We start from the raw sequence: 6,016 nt of genomic DNA, 5'->3' as shown, positions 1-6,016 counted from the left end.
ATGTAGTTGGTTCTCAGCACTGACAGAAGTGGCTGAAGTGAAAAGGCTTTGCCTCATCCTATGGCTTCCGTCAGCTGACATTGGGCACCACTGGTCACACATCCCTTACTCACTGAATTGTCCCTCAGGATCCTTTTTTTTTTTTTTTTTTTTCATTCAGCTATTCTCATAAGAGGAAACCAAGCACAGGAACTGCCTGCCCAAGGAAGTAGTGGAGTCACCATCCTTAGGGACACAGTGGTGGATGTGGCAGTGCTGGGTTAATGGTTGGACTGGAGGTCTTGTCCAACTTAAACAATTCTATGATTCTGTGAAATGCTTGGTTGATGTGTTCTCCATCTACCTGCTTCTCTTGTGTTACTCCACTGATTGTCCTGGGATGGAACAGAGTGAAAAAGGGGTTAATATGTTGCAGCAAGGAGCTGATTCAGGATCCAGGTTTACAGCAATGAGTTGCTGCAGCTCATTTAAGTACCTGAATTGCTGAAGTGGAGTGTTTGGTGAAGCCACACAGACTCTGACCAGCTGACCACAAGTACCCAAATGTGGTACCCGAACCCCAGTGGCTCCTGGGGAGTCCTGGCTTCAGGTCCATCTCCTCCAGGCCTGGTGGTGCTGTGCATGCAGCCTGGCTGTGGGAAGTGATGTGGTTCCCTGTGTAACACACATGACACATCATCTCCTGATCTCTTCTCTGTGCACCAAGGGCTCCTTTTCCTGGCTCAGCAGCTGCAGCCCATTGACAACCAGTGACTCATCCCAGAGGGCTCATGTTTGGTAAAAGAAAAGAGGAGCCAAAACTTTGGCTCATGCCCAAGGACAACACTGCTGTCCGCTTGCAATGCTTAGAAGACAACATGTCTCTTTATCATATTAGAAATAATGAAAAAAACCCAGTTTATAAATCTTCCCTGTTTGCCTTTGCCTTCATTTGGACGAGGACAAACAGTGCAGTTGGCTTTGCTTTTGTTTGCAGTCAGGCTTCCCCCACAGAGTCTTGGTTGACATTAAGCTGGGCCAAGTCTGGCAATGCTGACATCCTCTTGCAGCTTACTCAGAGCTGCGAGACAGCCACCCACGTGCACTGCAACGCCAAAGCCTCGTCAAAAGGCTGTGCAAAAAAGGGGTGCCCTGCTGCCTGCAAAGGGGGGATTTCCCATTGCCAGGGAAGGCTGGTTTCCACTAAACACACACCTCTGCAGCATAACACTGAGAGGAGATTTGAAACTCTTGATGTGACAGTGAGGAAAGAAAAGTGAGTTTAACAGCGAGTGTCTGCCAGCTTTCGATTTGTATTGATATAAAAGGTGTGAGGTGCCCAACGCTGGCAGCAAGAGCAGCACAACAGACTCTGCACCCACCTGGCTGTTGGATGTGCTGATCCAGGCAGCAAGAGTGGGCATGAAAAACAGATGTCCATAAGGGATGGGCAGTTTGCTCAGGCCCAGGAGCCAGATTTACACCCAATACCCTTTCTGTCACATGGCTGGAGGTTGGTTTTATTTCTTTTGCACTCTTGTAGAAGAGTACAAATCCTTTTGCACACTCGAGCCAGTGTTTCCTAAAGCAGTACTGATCACATCCACTCTGGATTCTACCCTGAAAAAAAGATAGTTTATTTTGCTTACACAGTTTCTTCTCTTCAGATTCTGCAAGTACATCTGCCTAGTCCCTGCTTCTGTGAGACCTTATGGAATCATCCTCTGAAAATAAGTGTAACAGGGGTGTTTAGGAAAGGCAGTGTGGGCAGGAGTACTTTGTTCTAAAATTTGAAACCAGGAGACCTGGCATTATGAACTGCAGGCCTGCCAGTCTCCTTGCCTGGATTTTCCATTCAGATGAACACAGTCAATGAGAACAAAAGCTTTCTTTTTTTCCCCACTGACACCTGCCTCTTTACTCCAGGATGGTGTTCCAGCTTTCCATTCTCCCTTTGGGAAGCAGGGAAGCATTGCTTGCTTGCAATACCAGCAATCTCTATGCCAGTATGGAGGGAACAAGCTGTCCACTGTCATTTTTGTTCTCCTAAGTATCCTCCAAGAACCAGTTCCTTTCCTGGAGTCCTGAAGTTTGGCAATTCATGGGACTTGGGAGGAAGCCTGTGAGCTTTGCCAAAGTTACACAGGGGAGCTGTAATAAAAGAATTGGATATCACTGTGAACATCATCATGTTTCTCAGAGAAAACTCCATGAGATACCAGGTCATGGACAGACCCCAACTTCCAAGTCAATAATTATTCAGCAGTTGTTTTCCCCTGGCTTCTTTGGGTGTCCTTTTTCACTCATTAAATCCACATATGGTCTCTTGTTTATTCCTGGTGTTGAGTGTGACAGTGAGAACTGCCCATTGTACCCACCCTGGATAACAGAGTCAGAGGATTGTGTCTCATCACCCCTGCAGTAAGGTCACCTTTTATGGATTTTGCTGAATAAATACAGAAATATCTTAGAAATATAGCCAGTTCTGTGACATTTCTATTTTCCTCTCTTCTCTTTCCCTCCCCGCCCATGTTCACAAGCACCTGTGCCCAATTGCATTCCCGATATGTACCCACCATCTTAATTCAGATGGTGTTTCACCTGTCAAAAGCACAAATTGGCCTGAAAAATTTCCTTTTTGATTTTGGAAGCAAATCCCAACTGTTGCTCCTTTCAAGTCTCCGTGAGAACGACGCTTTTGCATTTAGCTTGTCATGCATGAAAAGTTTGACATCGTTATTTGATGTTTTACTGATTCTCCCTCCGAGCCCTTCACAGAATTTTGAATCATGTCATCGTTAATAAAAGCATAAAAACTCTAAGATCAACAGAGGGTGCAGCTCTGCTCAGGGACACCAGAGATTCTGCTGCCAGTCCTGTTGCATCCAAGCATGTGCTCTAATGGCTCTTTGACTATGACAGGCACAGTTTGAGCAGCATGATAAATCCTATCCAGCAAACACCTCTCTCTTTTCATGCATATCTGATACTGCACCTAGACCTATCTTTCAGCTTTTTTAACCGTTAGTAACAGTGACAACATGCTTTTAATGCCAATTTCCTTCCAGAGACAATGCTTTGATGTTTTGGCTGCCAAAGGCTTGGCACTCTCTTCCCTGGTGTAAGGAGAAGAACGTAGCCCTGCTCCAAGGGTTCAGTTCTCTGCCTGCAGAAACGCAGCCACTCTTTCTACGGGTCAGAGGCTTTTCCCTGATGCCATTCATCATTCTGGTTTGGAGGGGTGTTGCCATCAGAGACAGTGCAGGGACTGTCTGGCCTTGGTTCTGCTATGATCATCCTTGTAGGAAAACACAGAGACCGATTGCTCTTTGTAGTTCAGCTTGTGACCACTATTCATTAAATCTGTCATTTCCTCTTCTGCCTTTCAGCAGTGTTTCCTCCATCAGGAACCTAGTGACCCTCTGCAAGCTCTCATCCACCTACAATTGCTGGACCTGTGTAAGCTTTGCCAAGTGGCTTAAATACTGTTTAGTCTCCGGTGTCAGCTGCTGCTTATGGCTGGCACACAGGTTTGCAACACACTCTCACCTGGCTTTTATTATACCCTCAAAATACTAGAAAAAAATCTATCCAGGCAAAGGATCAGACATGCATCACTGCTACTGAAGTAGCTTAATATCAGTTGAGTGTACTCACATCCTTGGCTGATAGAATTCAACAGAGCTAACCAAGGATTTACTTCAACCCTCAGCTGACAAAAAAAAAATAAAAATAAATCTCTGTTTGAGAGGCTTTTAAAGTGAAAAAAAAAGCAGCTGTGGTTTTGTGGTCACAACTAGACCTGGGAACATGATGTCTGTGTTGTGTTCTGCTCCATGGTTCTCCCTGTGTTCTTCGAAGGCATCATTTCAACCCTCTGTTTACAGCAGAATTTCTTCTGCTCTAAGATGGATGTAACAGCACTTCCCTCTTGCACAGGACAGTTTGAGTAGTGACTGCCTTCACATCAGACACCCAGCCCTAATGGTGCTATTAAAAGCACGGAAAACTCTGGAAAATATTATATAGAGAGGTTACAGTCAAATTATCTTTGATATTTAAAAACATCCAAATGTTCCTGTCCACTGGGTTAAAAATCAATAGTCACCAGGCGATTTCAGACAGGCAGGCTGTGACACAAGGACAAGGGCTGCAGCTCTGTGTCTGCCCAGCTCACTGGGATGCCTACAGCAGATATGGGCACTGTGAAGGACAGAGAAAAGGGTTACAGTCCTGCCATGGGTGCTGAGGAACAGCTGTCCTACACACCCTTTTCTTCTTCACACCCCCACTGGACAGAGGGCTCATGTTGAGTTCTGCTTAAAGGGGGCAGTAGTTCAGCAGACAATATTTCTGGGAATTACATAAACACTTGCAGGGTAATCGTTATTAGAAGGAAATGCCATTTTAAGGTGTCACATCTATTGGAATTTGCTCTTGGAAACAAACCCCAAGGGGATCACAGTCTTCTCCTTGCCCTGCAGGAAGTGAGGCTTTTTGCTGGAGAGGGGAAGAACTGACAGGGATGTGAAACAGCAGCCTGCAGGCTCAGCATGGAGAGCTTAGTGCTGCTCCTGCAGGTGACACTGGCATCATGGCTTGGCCAAGGGGAATGGTAAAGGAATGGAAATAAAAATAAAAAAAGATTTGAAAAAAAAGACTTGAAAAAAAAGCCTTCACTTTCTCCACTCCTCCCCAATTCATATTTACTGTAGTCCCCACCAAACTACACCTAAAATAGCTTTTGACTGTTGCTATTGAGCCATTTAGGTCGGATCTACCAGCTGCATGAACTTGCCTCCATTGTACTATTGCAGTTGGACTGTTGCCATCCTCCCCCCATGGGTTTTCTACAGATCTATATTTCAAAGTTATGGCTTTTGCAAAGCTCTGCTCTGTGAGTTCAGACAAGCTAAAAAAAAAATTAGTCATGTTTCCTCTAGTCCTGCTGCTTTACTAGGCTTCCTATTTGCAATCAAATTATTTTTAATTTTGACCACGTTCCTATTGTTTGCCAGGAAGATAATCATCTTATCTCGCCGCCGGGATATTTCTCTCCTTTCTCATGTAGTTTCAGATGGATTAAATAAATACCCCTTACACAAAGCACACTAAGCTGGGCAAAAGGGCATTTCACCATTGCTGGCTGATCTGAAATTTAGGAAATGTCTCTTTTTTGAGGAAAAAAAAAAAAAAAAAAAGTTTGGAAGGACCCAGACAGCCATAACAGCAGCTGTGCTAATTGTACACTCTCAGTTAATTTTTATCCATCTCAGAGTGGCTTTATGGAAATTTGTGGGTGAAATTAAAAGTTAGTGAGTGACACTGGCTTGGTTTACCAGTGCCAACAAGGGTCACAGGTACAGTCATCTCGAATTTTTGGTGAGTGAGAAGCCAAAAAACGTCAGAGTGGTCCTCTGGAACCTTTCTGTTCCTTCTTCCCAGATGAAACTGTATTTAGTCCATGCAAGGAACAGGGAATCCCCCACTATGCCATCTGTCCATCCAAGGAGAAGGATTTTTCCAGAACCATCAGTGGGTGCTTTTCTCCCCCTCTCCCTGTCTGGGGATCCCATCAAAGGGACTGAAACGGGACCGGGTCAGTTCACTGCCCTTCGAGCTCTGACCTGGAGTCCTTCCCAAGGGAACGATTTCTGCCCAGCAAAGGCCAGCAAGCAGGCTGCCAGCTCAGAGCAAAGTGAGTGAGGAAGATGAGGCACCCTCAGGCCCTCCCAGTGCTCCCAGGATCCCCTCCATGGAGGAACTGGTTTGTAAACCCGCGAGCGACGGGCGCGCAATGGAAACTTGCGTAGACGAGCGGCACGGCTCGAACCCAAACTGCTCTGCTTTGTGTTTTGCAACCTTCACCCACATCCACTTTCCTCCTGCTGGATGCTGAGGGCTTTACCTCCAGCTTCCTAATTATCAGAGCGCCACCGCTTGTGTTTCACCGCAGATGAGGAAATGAGGACATATGGCTTTTGTGATAAGAGATTTATGTGAGCTGTCTGTGCAGCAGCGCTGCAACTTTCTATAC

This window comes from Poecile atricapillus, chromosome 2 (assembly GCF_030490865.1).
Source record: "Poecile atricapillus isolate bPoeAtr1 chromosome 2, bPoeAtr1.hap1, whole genome shotgun sequence".
In the NCBI taxonomy this organism is placed as follows: Eukaryota; Metazoa; Chordata; class Aves; order Passeriformes; family Paridae; genus Poecile; species Poecile atricapillus.
Note: the sequence above shows the minus strand (reverse complement) of the source record.